At 40.7% G+C, this 27,210-nt stretch overlaps 1 pseudogene; it reads left to right on the top strand.

Moving 5' to 3' along the window:
* LOC119900195 overlaps positions 1-27,210 on the top strand; it is a 47,436-nt pseudogene that overhangs the window by 5,440 nt on the left and 14,786 nt on the right.

The raw sequence follows: 27,210 nt of genomic DNA, 5'->3' as shown, positions 1-27,210 counted from the left end.
CAAACACAACATTACTGGCAGCTTGAGCTTTAATTCATGAAATCCAGCATGGCATTTGACTTTGCTGTACTTTCCTATCATAGTCTAAAATAAGTAAGACTGCATTAGCTAGAGAAACATGTCATGTCATTGGTACGTTTATTGAATGGGAATGTGGGGCATGAAGTGCTGTTAAAGTTTTTAGATAAGTCCTAAGCCAATATTAAACTGTGCCAGAGAGGCCAACACGTCTGTAATATGTTAACAAGAATGTCAGAAATGCAATATAATATCTTATATTGCAGAAATGCAATATAAGATCCATAACTATGTTTTCAGTGGTGTGTAAAGACTTTACATAATGAACCGTTGTGTTTTTATTACCTTAGACAGGTCCCCCTTACGTGGATGTTGGCACGTTGCGCCGGCATGTTTCTACAGTAGCCCAAATGGACAAACAGAACTACAGAGCGCATTTTGTCACTACGTTCTTCTTATTTTTCTTATAGAATTCAGGCAGTGTAGACACTCACCATGTTGAATAGATAGGGGTAAAGCGAGGCAAAAGTAACACGGGACGAAAGTAACAAGGCGATTTTCTCAGAGCCCTGACTGCATTTGCAGTCCAAGCTGTGATAGCACCTTCAGCATGCAACCCTTGATGGAGCAGCCAAATATCGCATGATTTTGTCATGGTTTCCTTTGGCTGGCTTCAGAAAACTGTTTTCGAGCACGGCAAGTAAATTTCTGAAGTGGTACTGTTTTTCGAATTATAAGTTGTGTCTCTCGTTTCATGTGTCACGGTAATGATTAATCTAGAGCAAAAAAAATATATTAGAATATATTAGGGCAGGCCAGACAATCAAACAGGCATGCACACAAAGGCAGGAAGTAAAAGTCACACAAGACACATGTAGGTAGGTAGGTAGATTTATTTTGTCACAATATAACAGGTTAAAGAGTGAAGTTGAGTTTTGTAACTCCCTTCTGCTACATAGCAGACAATATACATTAATACAGAATCAATTATAAAAATGGTAAACAGAAATAAACTATCATCACTGGAGCAGTGCTGAGGATGAATTAGAGTTTAATAGTCTGATAGCTTGGGGGGAAAAGCTGCTCTGCAGTCTGGTGGTGCGGCAGCAGAAACTTCTATACCTCTTCCCAGAAGGCAGCAGGGTGAACAGGCTGTGGCTGGGTGGGTACTGTCCTTTAGTATCCTTTGGGCTCTGCGTAGGCACCTCACCTCACCGATATCACTGATGCTCAGGAGATGGGTACCAAGGATCTTCTGAGCAGTTTTAATCACCCGCTGCAGAGGCCTCTGGTCCTGGGCTGTGCACATCCCATGCCAGTTAGTTGTAAGGCAGAATACTCCTTTTACACAATAAGATAGGAAATAGTTGAACTCAAACCCAAAACCATGACAGCTGTGGTGAGCACAGAATCCAGACTGAAACTTATCATATATATTGCTTGGATTTTGTTAATCATTTAGCTGTTTAAATACTAGTTTCTCAAGAATTGTACTTAGAAAAGAGACGTTGGCATGAAATTGTTTAGCCCTAAAGGATCCAGGTTCCTTTTCCTTAGGAGAAGTTTCACAATAGCAGTTTTCAGTGCCAGGGGCAAAATACCATTCAGAGGGAGTGATTTATGCTAGCACAGTTAAACATCTTGGAAAGGTGGTGATGACAAGGTCAAGTGCAGGTAGAGGAATTTAGTTGCATAACTTTGTTCCTGAACATTTTTAACAGCAGCAAAATCAATTATAACAGTCTTAGGCAGAGGGAAAGTCTCTAAACACAGAGGCTCATGCACATTCTGGATAAAATGGTTTAGATCCAACCTGATTTTTGTTATCATCCCTCTGAAAGATGCTCTTCATGTTTCAATCTTGAGGTGATCAGAGTGGCTTTTGTCAGCCATTATTATTACTTTTGTTGATATTTGTATTATTAACACTACTGTTACCATTATTTTATCTGTATGTGGAACTTGTCAGTATCACTACATGAATTATACACTAAGTATAAAATCAGTGTGTCTAAAGTAGCACACACTGCATTCCACTGATTTTCCCACATGAAGATCAACATTTTGAGGAGTACCATTCAGCCTGTGAAAAAAGCAATAAAATGTCGTCTGTGGCTCTGCAGGACATAAGACACCTTTGAGTTGCATTGTAAGAAATGTAGGATTCAGTGTTCTTGGAGCTTGACTCATACCAGGAAGTGAAAGTCAAGATCTCAGCCTCTGTTCCATTCTTTTTAAATCTGGCTCTTTAAGTGACTCAACTATATAGACATGCAATACTAAATTGCACCATTTAGTCTGTAAAGATCCCATAGAGTATACATACCATACAGTACTGCACACTGTACCGCTCACTACAGTCTCCATTAAAGCAAATTCAAGTGTATGTCTGCTCTTTGGTTTTAGATGTTCAGTGCTGAGGCAAGAGAGAAGAGGCCAAAGACACTGAGGAGGAAGAAGAGAGAGTGGATCCTTCCTCCTACCAAGCTGTACGAAAACACTGACTACACCAACAGAGAGTTCATTGCCAAAGTAATTCGTCTTTTGCTCATTAAAGTCTTATTTTCCCACAGTGTGTTAAAAAAAGTGCCTGGATGGATGAGCTTCCCAAAAGCATCAAACAAAGAAGTGGTTTAGGTACTAACCCTGCAGTGAATAACCTGTTTCCACTTGTTGGAAAGAGGCCGCTTCAGTAATTTCCAGTCCTCAGCTGCACCACAATAGGGAATTTGGCCTTTGGCTGAAGGCACATATATTAGACCAAACTAAAATACTGAAATAACAATAATCACGAGTGTTTAAGAATCCTTGAATTCTCTCTGTGTGTTTTGTTGTTAGATTCGATCTGATAAAGACAACGATGCAATGATTGAGTATTATCTCTCTGGACCGGGAGCTGACAAACCACCCTTCAACATTTTTATGGTGGACCATGGCACTGGGTTTGTACGCATTACTGAAATTCTGGACCGGGAGAAATATCCATTCTACAATGTAAGTCTTTCTTTAAATAAGTTGCAAGCCTGTAATGTCCTGTATATACTGAGCCAACTGGGAGAATGGGCTCGGTTTCCCTTAGTCACAAGGCTTTACTGGATGGCACTAAGCTTCCTTTACACATATTTACATATATCTTAAATAAAGTTGATTTTTTTTAGGTATGTTTCAGCTCCCATGTGTCTAAGTGACAGTAATTTGAAAATGATCTAGATTTCTGTTGACCAAGTTGTACTTTATTGGGGTTAGCTTGTGTCAGAGAGGTGTTGTTGGTAACTGACTTAAACATATAACTATAGCTGCTCATATGCTGAAATTGAATATTCTTTGTCAGCCCAGTGAATGCTGTAACAAGGAGAGGATGGGTCACAGATGATGATAAAATCTGTCAGACCAACCCATTCTCATTCCGAGGTCGTCAAATACCAACTCTGCTTGTTACGCCCCTCGGCATCTAATACAGATGCACAAGGTAGCCTTTTGCATTCGTGTGAGAGGCCTTTTCAACACGTTAACGTTCTAACCATAACCTGACTGCCTAAGGGCTTTCTGGCAGCTTGGTGCCTCTCATACAGACACTGTATGAGACACTGACAGGTGTGACAAAACATCAGTATTATTTGACAACCAGGGAACAAGACTGGGCTTTTTAGACATATTTGCTTATGTTCTGCGTAATGACAAAAGGGCAAACACCAAAGAGAGCTGCTCATTTGCAGTACAGAAAGTTACAGCAGGAAGGTCAGCACCAAAATTAGCTGATTTGATGCACAAAAAAGAGTTAGTTAGAAGGTCTTATACTGTGTAATGTTTCTACTGACTGAAAGTTTGAAAATTGATTTCAAGCCCCATACTGCATGTTATATGATGATTAACAAGTACAGGTAAATTGCATTATTATAATGCTTGCCCAGGTAAGTTGGCCGTTTTAGTCAAATCCATTCTATTAACTTTGTTGTCTGGAAAAGTCAATTGAATATGCTAACATGAACAACAGGAGGATCAACAAAAACATTGGTGCTCCAGTATAGGCAAGAAAAGTAACAGCAGCAGCAATTTTAGACTGGCATATGTAGACATGCTGATGAGTGCCACTTATAGGCAAGAAGAGTAATACCTGCTGTTGCACCACCTGCAGGCAAACCAGTGTTACCAGCTGCAGTTTTTTTTACATAGCTTTTGTTTTGTGGGTATTCTGCTTACGCACATGTGCGCTATACTGCATTTATTTATTTCAAGAGACATTAAAAGAAAATTTGCAGTGGTTTGCAGTGGTTGACTAAGTTATGTCTTCGGTCCTGTTTACACCTAGCATTAACATTTCTTGGGTGATCTGATCACAAGTGACAGCTCTAAGGACAGGTGTGAATGCACCCAAGACGTGTTGTGACACATTGTGTTCCCGTTGCTCAGACCACATTAGCCTGCGTTATCGCTCTGCTTATGTGGTGAAATGTTTTAGACTTGTGAGCCCTGTAAGAACCCTTGATAGAAACTTCTTCTAGAAACATCGAGTGCACTTTTCAATGGATCTCTGGGCACTAACTCAGTCCTCATAAAGTCTATTAAGACTGGGGGCCAATCTGCTGGGACATGTGGTGGAGCAGCAACTGTTCCATTAGGGTCTGAGCTGCTTGTATCTGATGCTGGCTCTACATCTCTGGCTGTGCTCGTACTGGCTGCCTGTGTTTCACCTGGGTCTGTGAGACCTGCTGAAGACGTCTGGACTGGATCTGTGCAGTCTGTCTGGGAAATTTCCTGCTTGAGTTTTTGTGCCAGTCCACCCCTGCTTGCAACATAGGCCTCCATCAGGCCCATTCAAACTGTCTCCCCCAGATTTCTTTAAATACTTTTCAAATATAAAATACTTTGCATACTATGACTTCACTGATGCTTATTATTTACTGACAGATGTGCATCCATATCACCCAGTCTGCCCCTCTAATCAATATTTTAATAGTTAATAGTCAATCCACTGGTTTCCATCTTGCATTAGTCCAGAATTTTAACTAAACATTGACTGAGAGACAGATAATCACTGTCTTGTTTTAAGGTGCGCCTGCGGGGTGTCATCACATCTGTGTGCTGTCTGGACTGGTCCCACAGATGTTTCTTGCTGGAATGAGTTTCATTTCCTACATGCACATATATGAGCGCATGTTCACACACGATGCAGTTATCGTTTCAGTTCTGCAGTTTATCAAATGTAATAAATAGTTGTATTTCACTCAAAGATTGGTCTGACACAGTCTGGCAAGCAACCAAGACACAGACAGACCATGAGATGCACTGATCAGCTGGGTTAGCAAGACAGAGTAGAGAGATTCTCTGCAGCTGCACATTAACGTTACATGAGTGTTATCTGCTGACATCGGACTTTGAGAGGAGGGAACACAACAAGTTTACCTGACCTGTGGTGCAGTCATTGAGTTTTTCTCTTCTTGTGCGAAGAAGCATAGTCCCTCTTCATCCTCTCATCAAAGTTGAAACATTAACACCAGAGGTGGAAAGACTACAAAAATATTCTACTTAAGTAAAAGTGTGATTATTATTATTATTATTATTATAAAAATCTACTCACGTAAAAGTAAAATGTAGCTCATTTAAAATTTACTCATAGATAAAGTTACTTAGTCACTTTTTTAACCTTCTAAAATAACTTATTTATATTGATTTAATATCTTGTACTTCTTATACTTGTTTAATTAAATTACACTCTTTTGCGATTCGATATGGGAACAAAGCCATTTTGTGCTTTCAATTTTAGTTAGTTTGCCGCCAATTCAATGGCGAAAAACACTGACATTTCATGTTATAATGAGAAGTTTGAGATTGTGGTGGTCATTTGGACCACACGGACGAGGTTGCTGATGTACTGTGGTAATTGTGTCGACTCATTTCCGTTTCTGGTGTGTGTTGGTACCGTGTTGTGCTGGTCTCGCTAAATACCAGTTACATTTGCTAGATTACAGCAGCCAACTGTCTGCTAAACACTTATTCTTACAGTAATTTTGCCTAGCCATAGTTAAGTGCATCCCTGGGGCCAGAGCGGGCGACATTGAGTCTTATTTGAAACTGCTGGCTAAGGATAAACGTAAATACAGTGAGATTGTTATTCACATCAGCGGTAATGACTCCCGGTTACGCCGATCGAAGGTCACTAAGATTAATATTGAGTCGGTGTGTACATATGCAAAAACAGTGTCGGACACCGTAGTTTTCGTAGGTTGTCGAGGTGGTGTCCAGGAAATGATGTGGGCTTTGCAGATCATTGGCAGGCTTTATGGGGAAGACCTGGTCTGATTCGGAGAGACGGCATCCATCCCACTTGGGAAGGAGCAGCTCTCATTTCTAGAAATCTGGCCAAGTTTATTAGTGGACCAAATCCATGACAACCCAGAGTTGAGACCAGGAGGCAGAGTCGCAGTCTAACACACTTCTCTGCCCTTCTAATTCAGCAGTTACCCACCCAAAACCCAACGCAGAGTCACAGTCTAACACACTTCTCTGCTCCTCCATTTCAGGAGTTACTTAGTGAAAATCCTATAGTGACGGTGTCTGTCCCCCGACCATCGAAATTATTTAAATCAAAGGTAAACAGAAGAGGAGCTGTGCATAAAAACCTCATAAAAATTAAAATCACAAGAGCAATAGTGCAAACTAATAGGAAAATTAAATGTGGACTCTTAAACATCAGATCTCTCTCTTCTAAAGGTGTACTAGTAAATGAACTAATATCAGATTATATTGATTTATTTTGTCTTACTGAAACCTGGCTGGTTGATGGAGAATATGTTAGCCTAAATGAATCCACCCCTCCCAGTCATATTAATACTCACATTCCTCGAGACACAGGCCGAGGAGGTGGAGTTGCAGCTATCTTCGACTCTAGCCTATTAATCAGCTCTAAACCTAAACTAAACTATAACTCATTTGAAAGCCTTGTTCTTGGTCTTTCGCACCCAAGTTGGAAATCACTGCAACCAATTCTCTTTGTTATAGTGTACCGAGCACCTGGCCCGTACTCTGAATTCTTATCTGAATTTGCAGAGTTTTTGTCAACTTTAGTCCTTAAAACGGACAAAGTTATTTTAATATTCATGTGGACGTTGAGAATGACAGCTTTAGTACTGCGTTTATCTCTCTGTTAGATTCCATTAGCTTCTCTCAGAGTGTTCATGAACCAACTCACTGTTTTAACCACACCCTCGACCTTGTTTTGGTGTATGGTAATGAAATTGAACATTTAGTGGTGTTCCCACAGAATCCCTCTTTGTCCGACCACTGTTTGATAACTTTTGAGTTTGTATTGCTGAACTACACGCCATTGGGCAAAAACTTCTATACAAGATCTCTGTCTGATAGTGCTGTAGCTAAATTTAAGGATGCGATTCCATCAGCTCTAAATTCATTATCAAGTCATGGATCTTATATTGCATTTCTGTCAATCAGAATCATCAGAAATATTACACACTGGACCTTTAATAATAAAAACCGTAATTTCAAAACTGCATTTTGTGTTTACTTTTGTTATCTTTGTCTAATATTTAAATTTATTTGATAATCTGATACATTGCAGTGTGACTAACGTGCAAAAAATAAGAAATCAGGAAGGGGCAAACACTTTTTCACAATACTGTAGTTAATGATGAAAAAGGTGATCCTGATCTGTGATGCACTTTACAAAGCAAGGCTAGACCTGCTCTATGAAAAGTGCAGTGACATACCTTCTGTTATGAATTGGTGTTATATAAATAAAACTGACTTGAACTATATAAATAAAACTGACTTGAACTGAAACTTCAAATAATGAAACTTCAAATAATGGAGCTAGACTGTCAGCACAGTGAGGGCGGAGCTTTATCGTGGGCACACCTGCTACATAGACATATTAACCAAGTTTACGCGACCCCAGACTCACTCTGAAAGGCCACAGAGTCTGTCTGCTTCGCTGCTGCCGGAGCAGCCATTCTACTAAATGTCTTTGCTTACACCGGAAGCACAGCAGTGCGTCCATAGACTGAGTGCGTCCAGGAAGCGTCCCAGCGTCAAGCAGCACAACGCAGATGAACCGGGCAGGAAGTCAGACACAGAAACGGCAGAGAAACTGTAAATTTTCAAAACAAAATACCCGTTATAGACTTCCGATCGTATATCAACAATAAACACACTTAATCATTGTAGAAGCACAAAAAACAAGCACTAATCACCAAACCAACAAAATCTAAACATGTCGGCAAAGTCTGCTCTTATTCTGAAATGCTCCCTTGCTAGATGCACGGACCCATAAAGATGAGAAAGGAGAGTTAGCCACAGAGAGCTCTGAAGAATGTAGTAGAAGCACAAAAAGGACAGTTAAAACAAGTCATTAACGTGGGGCAGTGGAAGCTGATGCCGTAAATAAACTGCTATACACACAGCCTACGCCCCTCCCTCAAAATTCCCATGATGCATGAGGGTGAAGGGAGGTTTGTTAAAATGTGCTAATAAGTTTGCCATTTGTTTGAAATACAAATGTTACTTCATGATTTTTGTTTATTAAAATGTGTCTCCTTGGAATCTAGTGTGTTTGTTGGTAATTGTCATTCTTGTGGTGGTTTACCATTGAAACTATGAGTGAACGGACTGTTTCTTTGATAAGAGCTGAGCTGAACTTCATAGTCCACGTAGTGGTCCCTGGGTCGGCTGCTCCCATGCACCCACACTACCTCCGCTTCTGCTGCTGTATGTATTCCTGGATCTTTGTTGTTTCATCCTGGACAGTGATCTTGACACTCACTAGCCCTCGGCCTCCCCCCCTCCGCTTAGTGTACAGTGTCAGGGTGCTGGATTTGTGGTGAAACCCTTCATGCATTGTGAGGAGCTTTCTTGTCTTGATGTCATTGGCCTATCTTGTAGGTATTTGGCTGGGGCGGACATCCTTGCTACCTCCTCATGATTTCCGTTAGCCTGCGGGGCCCCAAGGTATTTGTAACTGTATTTACACTTTGGATGGTTCGGTGGAGAACATGCGGTTACAGCCCCTTAACTGTTAGTATAGTTGGCGGCAGAATGGACAACTGTAAGACTCATTGCCTGCAGGTGGCGCAGATTGGCAGGTGTAGAACTGGCCTCACACAAAGTGAACAGCTCCAACTTGTGGAGAATCTATAGCCACATGAACAGCAGTGAGTCAATAAAAGGCAGAGCTATACATTTGAGTTTTAAGGTTCATTCCTGACCTTAGAACTCAAGTTCCACTTGATTTTTTCTTTTGCGTTCAGCCACATCTTGTGTCCTTCATCAGATGGAGTTTGCTCAGTTGTGATGAACAACGAGATTCTGCTGAAAAGCTCTGGAAGAAATCTTGGTGGTAGGACCCTGGTTAAAAACTTGAGATGTTGCTGAAGGTATAGGAGTAAAACTAATAACACTGAATGGAGAATTCTTTGATGAAAATTGTCTCATCTCTTCATGTAATTCATGCAGCTAACAGGGGTCGCTAAATACAGAAATGGAACCATAGCAGAGGATGACGTCCCACTAAATGTCATAGTCCTGGACCAGAATGACAACGTTCCTTATTTTGAGCTACATACTGGCAACATCACAGAGGCAAGCAAAGAAGGTACTGTCAGACTTTAAATGCGTATTTCTTCACACTTCTTGTGCCACAAATCAGAGTTTAGCAACATTTAAATCAGAATGTGATAGGTTGTTTATGCTTCCAGCACTGTTAATCAAATCTGATCATACCACACCTACACATTCCTATTATAAACACATTGTCTGAGTTTAGTTTAACTCTTAATAAATGCTGTCTAAAAGATGTTTTTTACTAAACTTTAACAATGGTTATTTGTTATTCAGTCACAAATATTTCATCTTGCAGAGAAGCACTTCAAATTTGAAACCAAGTTTTCACAGGCTTTAACCTGAACTATTATGCTTTCCCTTATTTTCTGTCATATATATATAATGTTGCAATGTTGGATGTTCATATTAAACAAAAGTTTCAAGTAAATTAGATAATGTATGTAAAAGTAATCCCTTTGAGCAGAAAGCTTTAGACTGCTCTGAATAGTATTTTTTTCTACTTTTGTTCCGTGCCGACAACAGGCACAGATGTCCTTATGCGTTCAACTGCTCATGATCTGCTCAATGCACAGCACGCCCACCAAATACATCCGAACAGTCTGTCTCAGTATTCCATCGCTCTGCTCATAGTGCTTCCTCTAGCGCTGACACTAAAACAAAGTGTGGAGTAGGGCTGACCCTATGGGTGGAGCCTGATTCGACTGTCAATCTCACAGTCGAAGCTTGGCAGCGAAACGAGCATCATGCCGTTTTGGCAATATGGGGGTGCTCAACATCTGATTTTACATAGAACTACCAGTTTTCTCCCTATAAGTTAATATGCAGCCTATTACATTATACATTTCAACATTTAATGATGTAAATAAACATATCAGTGCGCATGTGGGATTCAGAGAATGTCTAGTACACTAGAGCTGATTCTGTTCATTAAGCCTTACAAAGAAGTGTTGCATCAAAGAATGTCCTGTAACTTGAGCTAAAGTTAACAGGAAGGGTTTTTTGTATAATGTAATTTAACACTAGAACTTAGGGTTCGTTGTATACCTGTAACCGCCATAAAAATGCCGTGATTTTGTGATTATTTCTGCTACATGTTGCTCCAACACACTTTGGGAATCATTCAGCACCTTGGCTGTGCATTTCCTATAAACACCATCCCCATATTTCAGGCATTTACAGAATGTTTATTCTATTTTATTCATTGTCTTCACGTGCAGGTCGTTTGCTTGCGCTGCGGATCTATGAAGGACACGTTCACACATGGCGGCTCTTTTGAATTTAAATGCAGCATACAATTTACAAAAAAGACTGACTGTTGTAGTGTTTTATAGGCGGTAATAATAGCCTCATAATCTCAGCTAGTTCTTGCTGTTGTGCTTGTTTTTTCGGACTCCATCGGGCATCCAGAGAGTAACACACAGCTACAAAAGTTTGAAAGTCCAATAGTAGGCTATTTATTTGAAATAAACAATTATTATCCATTCCAAAATTCATAGTAGATTTTGACCCAACGGAAAATATGTATAATGATCACTTTTACTAAAAAATACACAGCACTGGAAAAATTATAGCCGGTCAAAAAGCATACGAGGGAGCCGCACGCTCTCTTGAAGGGACCGTAGAACACACCTCTATCACAGGGAAAAACTAGGCTACTGCAGCATTAGTTTTGATGATCATGTAGCAACACAAAATCTATGAGCAGCGGCTTTTATGCATATTTACTTCATTCAAGTGGATCGCTGTCCGATAATGACCCGTCAGATGCAGAATCAACCCAGGACACATTGCTCAGCCCCCACCGTCAGACTCTCCTTCACTCAATGGGCTGAGCAAGTGTAATGTCTACAGTGGGAAAGACGTTGCCAATAGCAACATAGAATGTTTATCTAAACGCGCGACATGAACAGCGCTAAAATGACCGCTGGCGCTTATAGGTATAAATGCCCATTTTTTAAATCTGGCTTTATATTGACATTTTTTAACAATAGGGGGTGCTATATAACACACTTTTAGAAAAAGTCAGAGACTGGGCATTGGCAGTTCTAGTGTTAGTAAAACTATAACTAAGTTACTGAAACATACTAAATCATTACATTATATACTAAACAAGACACTTTGAAAGCTTGAACATTGCCTTTGTCTCTATTGACTGGGATTGAATGTACCCCTTTGACAAAACAACTGGCCCCCAGCCTAGCCCCCTCAATAAGATTGGTCTAGAACCGCCACTGGTTGTGAAGGAAAGTTGGTTCATTTCTTAATGGACAGATGGCTGTACTTGTTTCTAAAGTAACCACTAACTACTGCTAACAGTAGCTAGTAGTTAGCTCAGTTAGCTGTGCAGCTAGAGGCCCATTAGCAGTTAATCATTTTGTACACTGGCCCCTAGAAACCCTACACTCAGGCAGCATCTACCATTTTCCAACCAAATTTTTGTTTCATTTGTGGTCTGATAAACAGTAAATTCTTTACATTCAGTTCCACGTCACTATTTTATTCCCAGCAAGCCTTTAAGTCCTCCCCAACCCTGCAAGGAAATGGGGCCCTCGACAGGGTAGAGACATCCAGATCTCTGGCATCGTTTTCTTGGATCTTGCTTTAGAGCCAGACAGCACCCAGACTTCCAGCCTCCAGCCAAAAAATATAGAGCTGCAGGTCTGTGTGTCTGTCCGACCGAGCTACACACTCAAAGACAGGATGAAGCATGGCTTCAAACGCAGTTGTGCGGAGGTGTGGCCGTGTTTATTTGTGTTTAGAACATAATTGCAATGAAAATATCAGAAAATAGAGGGTATGCGCATGACGTCACAGAACGCAGTTACGCTCACTGTGTGTCAGAAAGATGAGCAGCAGTGTTAGCTTGAATCAGCGAAAACCCAAACAACACATCTAATATGGGAAAGAGCTGGACCACTGGTTCTTTGGTAAGCAGTAAGGATCACTTTCGAGTCCAACTACCTTTAATTTGACCAAATAATCACTTGTACTCTACTTACTAACATGGTAACAGATGTTTTGCCACTCAGTCCAGCGTGTTCTGGAAGGGTAAGTGACATCAATGCATACCCTCTATACAAACGGTAGCTCAGTTTTAATCTTGAGAAGCTGCAGAGCTGCAGTCTCTATTTATTAGTCAGTGTAACTTACACCAGTGGTTCTCAAAGTTTTTCATGTCAAGGACCCCTAAACTGACACAAATTAGACCACGGATCCCCATTTGATAAGATTTTGTCCCAGGATCACACATCTGATAGGATTTTGGCTTTTAGATGTTTTATTCCAGAAAGTGTATGAAATCCATTACCAAAATAGTCATGCATTCAGTCACTTTGTTACTTATGGATGAAAGGTATAGAGAAAATAAATGATCCCACGTTTTGCTGGGAACACCCTGGGACCCCCTCTAGGACCCCTGGGAGTCCCCAGACCCCAATTTAAAACCATTGACTTACACTGTACATTTACAGCTTAATTGAAGCTTATTGCTGACCTTTTTTCTGCTCTGCTCACCTGCCATTCATCTTGTGCCCGCCAACAATTGCATGCACATCCATAGTAAGTCCTTTTGTTTTTAGTTCCCTCCGCTGCTTTCTCACTGATTAGACTTTTACACTCACTCACAAGTTATATGTTTTACTTTTGAGATGAATTTTTTTGCTTCAGTTAATTTTGTTCTCTCTCAAATTCTTATTTCTTTTTGTTTGATGACCTCTTGGTGGTAAATTAGCACAAATCAGATTCCATATAGGCTATATGGTTTTTACTCAAGATATTTTGTTAATTTTGGAAGTTTAATATTCTGTTGTTTAAAATGCTACAGAAAACCATCCACAGATTACTGGTCACAAAGATCCCTCTGTAGTTGTTTGGGTCAGATTTATCTTCACTCTTATGGATGGGAGATATAAAACCTTGGCTGCGGTCAAAAAGTCTTTTTTACTTAGGAAGGTTCCTAACTGAGTGAAGTGACCCCGAAATATTTCCAAGGCGGTCATAATAAGAGCTGTTTGAATTCTCTAAAAGCTAAGGAAAGGTGACTCAATGCTTCCTTTCTTATCTCTTTAGCATAGGGTACACCGGACCATCCTTTACGAAAGGATAGTAGATAATGCCGTCCCACAATTCCTTGCGGTAGCAACTTTTAAAGCGACACATGTTTTCAAACAAACGATAAAATCCATCGACCACATTTAGAAAAATCCTTGCAATACAGACGCACATTATGACACCTGAAAGAGACTCTCATAATGTCTTCTTTTCTTTGGTTTGTTTTCTGGTATTTGAATTTTCTACAATAATCCATAAGAAATCCATCAACCATGATAAAGGACGTCAATCACAATGTAAGATACGGTTTGCTATTAAGCCTTCTCTCTTTTATGCCATATCTTGCTAATATGCATATGTCTTGAACTGTCAATAATAACCTATATGTGACGTATATGCGAGCTATGTTACTAGCCTAAAATTATCAAAGTTAGGATAATGTTGAAATGTGTAGGCTAACATTATATGCTCAGTTGTGATTGTGAGCAAGCATTCTCAATGTGCCAACCGTTTCCATTATTTGGTGACTGGTACTGAAGTAGCCTAATATTCCACCATGTTGTTCACCTTTAGACGGCCTACATTAAAACAACAAAGCAGTGTCCGAGATGCGCTTTTTGTAGTCCATCTGTGTGTAGCCCTGGCTAAAATACTTTTGCCAGTATAATTTATTTATTTTATTAAATGAAAGATAATGCATAATTACTATAAAATACAAATCATTAAAAAGTAAGTAACTTGAAAAACAGAGAAATCTTCAAGAATGTCTTTTAAAAAGTCTGCATGTTTTTATTAATTATTAAAATGTTTAAATAAGGTTTAAGAATGTTAAAAAAGTTGAATGTTGCAGTTCATTTGAGTGTGTATAGTTTGTATGATGTGTACAGGAGACAGCACATGTGAGAAGTATGACAACCCAAGTGATGAGCAGTTGATATGTCAGTCGTTGTTTTTCTGTACCCTGATTGGAAAGTATACCGTGGACAATCAATCCAAGTTCATTCCCAAGTAAAGGGGTGGGACTTAACGGTAGCTGACTCAGATCCCAGAAATCAGAGAACGATAGAGACGTATTCACGCAGTGGATGTAAACAGTAGACATTGTAGGAGAGCAATTTGTTCCTAACCTGTGGGTGACGACCAGTTATCCTGAGTGTTGGACTTTTCTGATCTTCGAGAGGTAATTTCAAGCTTGTTTATGTTTATTTGTATGGTGACTGAATGTTACTGTTACTGTTACAGTCCCACCCTGAACACATCTACATGCAGACATTCACCATTCAGTCATAACGCCATTTACTGGCAACAGGAAGTGATCTTTACCGAAGCAGCCCTCGCAGCATGTTTCACCTACATGTATGAAATTTCTGTAGAGACTAGAGAGAAGCACACGGTCAGCTGGCTGCAGCTAAATCTGGAGTGCACTCGTATTCAATTCTGTATGGTAAATTCAGTTTTAACGGAGCAGAGCGAGCTGACAGGCAGAGTTAGAGACTTTTTATGTCCGTTTCTCTCTTTACAAAGACGCATGTTGCAGTCAGAGTCTTCTCTGAGATGCGAGCACGACATACAACACAATTTATCAAATTACACATCGGATATACAGTATGAAAATAAGATTGATTGGATTATACTCACAGGAAGTATAAACCTGTTACATGCGTCTATTAAAAGTAAAGTAACACAAAAATGTCAGGGAAATTACTTTACTTAGATTTCAGGACTGCAGTTGTACATTTGAAATACCTTCCTACCTTTCTGATAGGAAGCCTTCTTGAGGTGGTATAAAACATTTCTTCATATATTCTGATTTGAGTTGTGGACAACTATGACCACATGAATTAAAAAAATTAAACATTTCACTGCCCAAGTCAGCTATAACACAAGTCTTGTTCATTAGACTACATGCTGTACAGTATTTGTGGACAGATTTTGTCCCAGGATTTATTATGCATTTCTTCTTCTTCGTTGCATGGTTTAGAATAATAAGGTGAGAAATGGGTCTGTTCTGAGTTCATCCTGCACTGCAGCAGCTAATAAAGTCCATTTAATCCCAAAAACGCTTTTCTTTTAGGCAGGCTGGAGCAGAAAACAACTCACCTTTCTCAAGTTGTACAGTAATGTCACATGTGTATGAAGGTGGATCAAACAAGCTAATCTTAAATGTCAAAGTGGAGAGGAGCCTAGTAGGCCTATTTATTTTCATTCATTACACAATATGAATAAGCTATGCAGACAGTTGTAAAGAAAGAACATCTTTTTCTTCTGTTCTCTACTTGTTATAGTTACACAGTATTAGGGGTGTGGGCTGTATTAAAAGTATCCACTGTTCTCCCATGCTCTAACACACAGTAACGATGAAATGTGTGCTGTTCTCACATTCTTCCTCTGTATCTACACATAAACAACAAGGCAGGGAAATATAAAAGGAATTTATTTTATTGTTTGGGTACATTATTGTTCAGTGTACATGCTCACATCTGAAACAAACTTTACGTGCTTGATAACTCTCCACCCCGCAGACATCTACACACCAATAATGATTTATATTCATAGCGGCAAGTGCTATGTAGCTCCACATAGGGGACACAGGAAGTGACATATAGCACCTTCATGCGGCGTCGGAACCGCGTAGGAAATTCACAGCCGCACCGGCAGAGCTCCAGAATATGCAACTCGGCCGGTTCACGCGCGGACGCGCTACAAGTGCGAGGGCCCGCCCAACGCTGCTTGCAGCTTTAATATTTGTTTTGTTTTTTAGGGCCCGAGCACGACCGTGCGAGGTCCCTATTGAATTTGCTCGGATTATATATATATATATATATTTTTTTTTTCCTGCAAAGTAGGCCCAAATGACATGGCCTAAACATACTCGAAAACTCACCAAAATTTGCAAACATGTCAGAACCGGTGAAAAATTTCGTATTCTACAAGTTTCGCACATGGGCGTGGCAAAATGACTCTCTAGCGCCACCTAGAAAATTGGAAAAGATTAGCCCCTCGTTCACGTTCAACCTACATGTACGAAATTTTCTGGGGACATGTATCGTATCAAGACGCACAAAAAAGCCTCAAGAACCCATAGCCTAAGTAAACAGGAAGTCGGCCATTTTGAATTTTACGGCCATTTTTGGATGATTTACACACTTCGTACTTTAACGAACTCCTCCTATCATTCACCCACAGTCATAGCGCCACCTGCTGGCAACAGGAAGTGACTTTTAACGAAGCAGCCCCCGCCGCACGTTTCACCTACGTGCACGAATTTTCTGTGGTACGTGTATCTTGTCCAGACGCACAAAAAAACCTCTTGGAGCGATGCCCTAAAATCAACAGGAAGTCGGCCATTTTGAATTTTACGTCAAATTTTGGATGATTTACACACTTCGTACTTCAACAAACTCCTCCTAGGGATTTAGTCCGACCGACCTCAAATTTCTGCTGTGCCTTCTCAAGGCATTGAAGATGAAAAGTTGTGCTATTTGCAAGTTTTCGTCAATGGGGGTGTCCGTGGCGTGGCGTCAAAGATCAACTCTTCGCCATGACACGGAAGTTGTCGTAACTTCAGTGTACATGCTCACATCTACACCAAACTGTACATGTAGGATGAGAGTCCCGCCCTGAACACATGTACATGCTGACATTCACCCACAGTCATAGCGCCACCTGCTGGCAACAGGAAGTGACTTTTAACGAAGCAGCCCCCGCTGCACGTTTCACCTACGTGCACGAATTTTCTGTGGTACGTGTATCTTGTCCAGACGCACAAAAAGCCTCTTGCAGCGATGCCCTAAAATCAACAGGAAGTCGGCCATTTTGAATTTTACGTCAAATTTTGGATGATTTACACATTTCGTACTTTAACGAACTCCTCCTAGGGATTTAGTCGGATCGACGTCAAATTTGTGCTGTCCCTTCTAAAGGCATTGACGATGAAAAGTTGTGCTATTTGCGAATTTTCATCAATGGGCGTGTCCGTGGCGTCGATGATTCGCCATGAAACAGGAAATTGTTGTAACTTCAGTGTACATGCTCACATCTGGACCAAAGTGCACATGTAGGATGAGAGTCCCGCCCTGAACACATGTACATACTGATATTCACCCACAGTCATAGCGCCACCTGCTGGCAACAGGAAGTGACTTTTAACGAAGCAGCCCCCGCCGCACGTTTCACCTACGTGCACGAATTTTCTGTGGTACGTGTATCTTGTCCAGACGACAAAGAAACCTCTTGGAGCGATGCCCTAAAATCAACAGGAAGTCGGCCATTTTGAATTTTACGTCAAATTTTGGATGATTACACACTTCGTACTTTAACGAACTCCTCCTAGGGATTTAGTCCGACGACCTCAAATTTCTGCTGTGCCTTCTAAAGGCATTGAAGATGAAAAGTTGTGCTATTTGCGAGTTTTTGTCAATGGGCGTGTCCGTGGCGTGGTGTCAAAGATCAGCTCTTCGCCATGACACGGAAGTTGTCGTAGCTTCAGTGTACATGCTCACATCTGGACCAAACTGTACATGTAGGATGAGAGTCCCGCCCTGAACACATGTACATGCTGACATTCACCCACAGTCATAGCGCCACCTGCTGGCAACAGGAAGTGACTTTTAACGAAGCAGCCCCGCCGCACGTTTCACCTACGTGCACGAATTTTCTGTGGTACGTGTATCTTGTCCAGACGCACAAAAAAGCCTCTTGGAGCGATGCCCTAAAACCAACAGGAAGTCGGCCATTTTGAATTTTACGTCAAATTTTGGATGATTTACACACTTCGTACTTTAACGAACTCCTCCTAGGGATTTAGTCCGACCAACCTCAAATTTCTGCTGTGCCTTCTAAAGGCATTGAAGATGAAAAGTTGTGCTATTTGCGAGTTTTCGTCAATGGGGTGTCCGTGGCGTGGCGTCAAGATCAAGTCTTCGCCATGACAGAAAGTTGTTGTAACTTCAGTGTGTATGCTCACATCTGAACCAAACTTTACGTGCTTGACAAGGGGTCATTCTCTGCTATGGTGGACCAGTCAGACAGGAGAGCTCCTACTCTGCCTGCAGACATCAACGATCTTGCCCCTCACACAGTCAGATGGCTTCCTTCAGTGCGCTGAGGTGTTTAACAACTCTGAAGACAATACTACCAGCAATGTCTTCCTTCTCTTTTCACGTAGACGCTCCGACAGACAGTGCTTTCAGTTTGCTGCATGCATGGACACAGAACTGCGGTATAGGGAGAAGCACACAGTCAGCTAGCTGCAGCTAAATCTGGAGTGCACTCGTATTCAATTCTGTATGGTAAATTCAGTTTTAACGGAGCAGAGCGAGCTGACAGGCAGAGTTAGAGACTTTTTCTGTCCGTTTCTCTCTTTACAAAGACGCATGTTGCAGTCAGAGTCTTCTCTGAGATGCGAGCACGACATACAACACAATTTATCAAATTACACAACGGATATACAGTATGAAAATAAGATTGATTGGATTATACTCACAGGAAGTATAAAACTTACATGGTCTATTAAAAGTAAAGTAACACAAAAATGTCAGGGAAATTACTTTACTTAGATTTAAGTACTGCAGTTGTACATTTGAAATACCTTCCTACCTTTCTGATAGGAAGCCTTCTTGAGGTGGTATAAAACATTTCTTCTTATATTCTGATTTGAGTTGTGGACAACTATGACCCATGAATTAAAAAAACATTTCACTGCCCAAGTCAGCTATAACACAAGTCTTGTCATCAGACTACATGCTGTACAGTATTTGTGGACAGATTTTGTCCCAGGATTTATATGCATTTCTTCTTCTTCGTTGCATGATTTAGAATAATAAGGTGAGAAATGGGTCTGTTCTGAGTTCATCCTGCACTGCAGCAGCTAATAAAGTCCATTTAATCCCAAAAACGCTTTTCTTTTAGGCAGGCTGGAGCAGAAAACAACTCACCTTTCTCAAGTTGTACAGTAATGTCACATGTGTATGAAGGTGGATCAAACAAGCTAATCTTAAATGTCAAAGAGAGAGGACCTAGTAGGCCTATTTATTTTCATTCATTACACAATATGAATAAGCTATGCAGACAGTTGTAAAGAAAGAACATCTTTTTCTTCTGTTCTCTACTTGTTATAGTTACACAGTATTAGGGGTGTGGGCTGTATTAAAAGTATCCACTGTTCTCCCATGCTCTAACACACAGTAACATGAAATGTGTGCTGTTCTCACATTCTCTATGTACACATAAACAACAAGGCAGGGAAATATAAAAGGAATTTATTTTATGTTTGGGTACATTATTGTTCAGTGTACATGCTCACATCTGAAACAAACTTTACGTGCTTGATAACTCTCCCACCCCGCAGACATCTACACGCCAATACCGATTTATATTCATAGCGGCAAGTGCTATGTAGCTCCACATAGGGGACACAGGAAGTGACATATAGCACTTCATGCGGCGTCGGAACCGCGTAGGAAATTCACAGCCGCACCGGCAAGCTCCAGAATATGCAACTCGGCCGTGCGAGGGCCCCCAACGCGCTTGCGCTTTAATTAGGGCCCGAGCACGACCGTGCGAGGTCCCTATTGAATTTGCTCGGATTATAATTTTTTTTTTTTTTTTTTTTTCTGCAAAGTAGGCCCAAATGACATGGCCTAAACATACTCGAAAACTCACCAAAATTTGCAAACATGTCAGAACCGGTGAAAAATTTCGTATTCTACAAGTTTCGCACATGGGTGTGGCAAAATGACTCGCTAGCGCCACCTAGAAAATTGGAAAAGATTAGCCCCTCGTTCACGTTCAACCTACATGTACGAAATTTTCTGGGGACATGTATCGTATCAAGACGCACAAAAAAGCCTCAAGAACCCATAGCCTAAAGTCAACAGGAAGTCGGCCATTTTGAATTTTACGGCCATTTTTGGATGATTTACACACTTCGTACTTAACGAACTCCTCCTAGGGATTTAGTCGACCATCTCAAATTTCTGCTGTGCCTTCTAAAGGCATTGACGATGAAAAGTTGTGCTATTTGCGTTTTCGTCAATGGGCGTGTCCGTGGCGTCGATGATTCGCATGAAACAGGAAGTTGTTGTAACTTCAGTGTACATGCTCACATCTGACCAAACTGTACATGTAGGATGAGAGTCCCGCCCTGAACACATGTACATGCGACATTCACCCACAGTCATAGCGCCACCTGCTGGCAACAGAAAGTGACCTTTAACGAAGCAGCCCCCGCCGCACGTTTCACCTACGTGCACGAATTTTCTGTGGTACGTGTATCTTGTCCAGACGCACAAAAAAGCCTCTTGGAGCCATAGCCTAAAATCAACAGGAAGTCGGCCATTTTGAATTTTACGTCAAATTTTGGATGATTTACACACTTCGTACTTTAACGAACTCCTCCTAGGGATTTAGTCGACCGACCTCAAATTTGTGCTGTGCCTTCTAAAGGCATTGAAGATGAAAAGTTGTGATTTGCAATTTTCGTCAATGGGCGTGTCCGTGGCGTCGATGATTCGCCATGACAGGAAGTTGTTGTAACTTCAGTGTACATGCTCACATCTGGACCAAACTGTACATGTAGGATGAGAGTCCCGCCCTGAACACATGTACATGCTGACATTCACCCACAGTCATAGCGCCACCTGCTGGCAACAGGAAGTGACTTTTAACGAAGCAGCCCCCGCCGCACGTTTCACCTACGTGCACGAATTTTCTGTGGTACGTGTATCTTGTCCAGACGCACAAAAAAGCCTCTTGGAGCGATGCCTAAAATCAACAGGAAGTCGGCCATTTTGAATTTTACGTCAAATTTTGGATGATTTACACACTTCGTACTTTAACGAACCTCCTAGGGATTTAGTCCGACCGACCTCAAATTTGTGCTGTGCCTTCTAAAGGCATTGAAGATGAAAAGTTGTGCTATTTGCAAGTTTTCGTCAATGGGCGTGTCCGTGGCGTGGCGTCAAAGATCAGCTCTTCGCCATGACACGGAAGTTGTCGTAACTTCAGTGTACATGCTCACATCTGGACCAAACTGTACATGTAGGATGAGAGTCCCGCCCTGAACACATGTACATGCTGACATTCACCACAGTCATAGCGCCACCTGCTGGCAACAGGAAGTGACTTTTAACGAAGCAGCCCCCGCCGCACGTTTACCTACGTGCACGAATTTTCTGTGGTACGTGTATCTTGTCCAGACGCACAAAAAAGCCTCTTGGAGCGATGCCCTAAAATCAACAGGAAGTCGGCCATTTTGAATTTTACGTCAAATTTTGGATGATTTACACACTTCGTACTTTAACGAACTCCTAGGGATTTAGTCCGACCGACTTCAAATTTGTGCTGTGCCTTCTAAAGGCATTGAAGATGAAAAGTTGTGCTATTTGCGAGTTTTCGTCAATGGGTGTGTCCGTGGCGTGGCGTCAGAGATCAAGTCTTCGCCATGACACAGGAAGTTGTTGTAACTTCAGTGTACATGCTCAATCTTAACCAAACTTTACGTGCTTGATAACTCTCCCACCCCGTTATGGAGGACCGATCCTGACACAGTCAGAAATAAATACAGAAATAAATAAATGCTCAATAAATAAATAAGCATCCAATTAAATACAAAAAAATAAAGTAAATAAAAATGTAGGTAGTAATTAAATTATACAAGGAGACATAAATTTATATTTTAATTAGTGCCTTTACTTATTCACCTTTGTTATAATTACCTTATTTGTTTTTCAACTTTATTTATTACTAATTTTTTTAATGTATTTATTTATGTGTGTGTTTTAATATTTTGTCTGTTTTATTCTTCCTGTTTATTTACCTTATTTATTTTCACCCATGGTATTTATTTCTGCCTGTCTTTTTTAAATTTTTGTATGCATTTCTGCCTCATTATGCAAATGAGGAGGGGCTGTGTCTCAAGGGGTCATCTTCTCTGCTATTGCTGGACCAGTCAGACAGGAGAGCTCCTACTCTGCCTGCAGACATCAACGATCTTGCCCCTCACACAGTCAGATGGCTTCCTTCAGTGCGCTGAGGTGTTTAACAACTCTGAAGACAATACTACCAGCAATGTCTTCCTTCTCTTTTCACGTAGACGCTCCGACAGACAGTGCTTTCAGTTTGCTGCATGCATGGACACAGAACTGCGGTATAGGGAGAAGCACACGGTCAGCTGGCTGCAGCTAAATCTGGAGTGCACTCGTATTCAATTCTGTATGGTAAATTCAGTTTTAACGGAGCAGAGCGAGCTGACAGGCAGAGTTAGAGACTTTTTCTGTCTGTTTCTCTCTTTACAAAGACGCATGTTGCAGTCAGAGTCTTCTGAAGCAATGAAGTCTCATAGTACCCGATGCGAGCACACTACAACACAATTTATCAAATTACACAACGGATATACAGTATGAAAATAAGATTGATTGGATTATACTCACAGGAAGTATAAAACCTGTTACATGCGTAACACAAATGTCAGGGAAATTACTTTACTTAGATTTAAGTACTGCAGTTGTACATTTGAAATACCTTCCTACCTTTCTGATAGGAAGCCTTCTTGAGGTGGTATAAAACATTTCTTCTTATATTCTGATTTGAGTTGTGGACAACTATGACCACATGAATTAAAAAAATTAAACATTTCACTGCCCAAGTCAGCTATAACACAAGTCTTGTTCTTAGACTACATGCTGTACAGTATTTGTGGACAGATTTTGTCCCAGGATTTATTATGCATTTCTTCTTCTTCGTTGCATGGTTTAGAATAATAAGGTGAGAAATGGGTCTATTCTGAGTTCATCCTGCACTGCAGCAGCTAAAAAGTCCATTTAATCCCAAAAACGCTTTTCTTTTAGGCAGGCTGGAGCAGAAACACAGTAACGATGAAATGTGTGCTGTTCTCACATTCTTCCTCTGTATGTACACATAAACAACAAGGCAGGGAAATATAAAAGGAATTTATTTTATTGTTTGGGTACATTATTGTTCAGTGTACATGGTCACATCTGAAACAAACTTTACGTGCTTGATAACTCTCCCACCCCGCAGACATCTACACGCCAATACCGATTTATATTCATAGCGGCAAGTGCTATGTAGCTCCACATAGGGGACACAGGAAGTGACATATACACCTTCATGCCACACCGGCAGAGCTCCAGAATATGCAACTCGGCCGGCTCACACGCGGACGCGCTACAAGGGCCCGCCCAACGCTGCTTGCAGCTTTAATTATTATTGTATTATAATCATTAACATTATTATAAATATCTGTACCATTTTCATTTAGTCTAGCAACATCACCTTTACTGTCTGTACCTCTGTGTGGATTTTGTGTAGGCTGCCTCCCTTCCCTCTCTCTCCTTCCATCCTCTTTTTCTCGCTGTTCCTGGCCGCCCACCCTGAGCCATGGTTCTGCTCGAGGTTTCTGCTTCTTAAAAGGAAGTTTTTCCTTGCCTCTGTCGCCTAGTGCTTGCTCTTGGTGGGAACTGTTGGGCTTCTGTAAAGAGCATCAGAGAGTACGGTCTAGACCTGCTCTTTATGAAAAGTGCTGTGAGATAACTGTTGTTGTGATTGGCGCTGTATAAATAAAATTGAAATGAATTGAATAATCTTGTCCTGTTGTGATCCACTGCAGGAGCTTTTGTTATGCAGATCGAGGGAAAAGATGACGACCAAGCAGGCACAATTAATGCAAAGATCCTACAGCATCGTCCGTCAGGAGCCAGAAGGCACAGGTCACATGTTCACTATAGATGAAAAGACAGGCAAATTGTATGTGAAACAACCCACACTGGACAGAGAGGTGAGGCTGCTGCTCACTGCTCATAAAACATAATATATGTGTGCTATATACTATAGCCTTTTGTGCAGGCTAATTCTAACAGCTTCATTAGATTAGATTAGATTAGATTCTTTATTGTACTTTTCAGGAAATGTGTTTCAACTATCTACAACATGAACATGATCTTTTTTCACTCAGCTGATCAGCAAATGACACTTTCACAGCAATAAAACTTTAGTTAGAGCAAAATGTTCCATGAAGTTCAAATTTAAGGTGGAGACAAAGAAAGTTTTACAGCAGTACAATTTTGCCCTGAGCTATTTTCAAAGACAACACTCTTGTTGAATTTGACTGACACCCAACTTAATCAGCTTTTGTCAACATATTTTGGTTTGGTGTTTTCCTCAGACTTATGACTTCTACAAACTGGTTATAAAGGGAATTGATATGGGTGGGGAAGCAGGGGGGCTAACAGGGACAGGAACTGTGGAGATCAAGGTCCTGGACATCAATGACAACATTCCTGCTCTGGAAAAATCTGAGGTGAGGAATATAGCCTATACAGCACACACACACACACACACACACACACACACACACACACACACACACACACAGCAGTCGCAGTTCAGTTAGACAGGAACATGGTGAATGATTTTCTGTTCTATTATCATTAGCCATGTTTCCACCACAGAACTGCAGCAGGGACCAGGGTCTAAACTAACTGAACTTTGAATCTGCTTTACTACTACTGCTTGTCTCTCTCCACCATTAAAATTACATTTGCAAACCAATAAATCACAATTAACACCCAGATAGCACATACAAGTCTCGATGTCTAATTGAGATTGTACATTGGCATTATATTTAAATTTCAGAAATAGCAGCCGGTGTGCAGCTATCAATCACTTTCAGTCAAGTCAAGTCAATCACTTCCTCATGGAAAGCCTCATGGAAGCCCATTGACGAAATGCCTGTGTGCCATGCTCATGGCACACAGGCATGTTCAAGCTGATTTGCTAGCTTTAGCTCAGTTTAGGTGCTCAGTTTATTTTCTGTTTTTTCCAAAACAAACAGACCTGGTCATTAAAAAATTAAAGACACTGAATAGCAGTTCCATCCAAAAAATGGGTGTCTCCGCCTGGAATTGTTTTAATGTCAGTCAGCGCTGGAGGTGACCCACTCTGTTTCCAGACCTGCCAAACACAAAATAGCTAGCTTTTTAGTGGTCCAGCATGTTGCTTTTCATTATATTCCAATCAAATCTGATGTTCATATATACATGTTGATTATCAGAATCAGAATCAGCTTTATTGCCTGGGATGTGTACACATATGAGGAATTTGACCCTACATTGTACAATGATGACGATGTGCTTACTTATACAATAATACAAAACACAATAATAAAATCAGACACAGGCTACAATATAGAGAGCACAGAGTGCAAAAGGATGCAGGAGTAAAATTATTATTATTATAGTAACTGTCTGAGGTGGATGGGTTATACAGGTACACATACATGCATACATGTACAGTGCAAAGGATGTTAGAATAATTAAGTATTATGTGCAGGTACTATGTACTTGAGGTAGGTGGATTTGGTATACAGTATTGGATAGTGATGTCTCCAAATAATGATGCCTGTCCCTTGCTCTGTATGGGCTACTTCAGAGAAAGAACATGCGTCAGCTGGGTAATTTGCCTAATCTTCCCAGGTAGACTGTGGTGGAAAGACACACAACAATGGGCTAAAGGTACTTTTTGGTTTCTTGAAAAGTAGATCCTGGGACTAAAAACTAGGTTAGTTTAGCTCTTATGCTGACATAATCCTAATCCTTACTGTGCACCGGGTACCAAACTACCACTCTGACAGGCAAGAGTTTCAAAATAGGGCCCTAAATAATTTTAATCACTTTGTAGCACAACAAAGTCAGCCAACTCTCAGTTGGTGTACCATTACACTGCAGTGTATATGAAACAATTTGGCATCACTTTACAATGTCAGCATCATTGGCACCACTAGTGTTTTTCTCACCACACTTAAATTATAGCGACAAAGAACTGACAGTAAGACTTGTGTACATTTATAGCACATAACAGTTTTCACTTAAGGCTGCATGGTTTGAATCTTGTTCTGTTTGCAGTACTCTGGCTCAGTGGATGAAAATGTCGTTGATGTAGTTGTGATGAGAATCAAAGCGCTGGACAAAGACCTTGAACACACAGACAACTGGCTGACTGTCTTTACAATCGCCAAAGGAAATGAGGATAATCTATTCTCTATTGAAACAGACAAAGAAACCAATGAAGGTATCCTGAGGATTATCAAGGTATTTAGACCTTTGTGATGAGACCTTTGTGGTGTTTAGGGATCCAAGCAGCAAAGCTGCTGGAGCCCAATTGTTTTTTGTTGTCATTCTTCTTAGTCGTCTTCTTTCTTTCTTTTCTTCTTTTTCTCCACTAAAAGTGTTTGGGCAGCAAAAAATGCTAGATGAAAACTAATCAAATTGGCACGTAGGTTGCAAATTCCACCCACTACTCTGGCAAAAAAATGGCACTCATAGACCTCATGGTGGCGCAACAATCAACTTTACATTTTTACGTTTTTCTCAAGCTTTAGAGTCAGACTTTTTCTCTGGATTCATCTGCATCTTTGCTCCAATGGTCTTCAGCTCTAAAAATGTCACTTTTTATCACTTTTTTCTAAAATGTATTTTTGCAAACTCATTCCAGTATTCCAGTCTGTATGTTGTTTGAAGAAAGCTCCAGGGCATCCAGATTTTCAACTAC

This window comes from Micropterus salmoides, unplaced genomic scaffold (genome assembly GCF_014851395.1).
Source record: "Micropterus salmoides isolate LMB-PRFRI ecotype aquatic unplaced genomic scaffold, ASM1485139v1 Ms_hic_scaffold_13, whole genome shotgun sequence".
NCBI lineage: Eukaryota > Metazoa > Chordata > Actinopteri > Centrarchiformes > Centrarchidae > Micropterus > Micropterus salmoides.
This window is presented reverse-complemented; position numbering and strand designations above follow the sequence as displayed.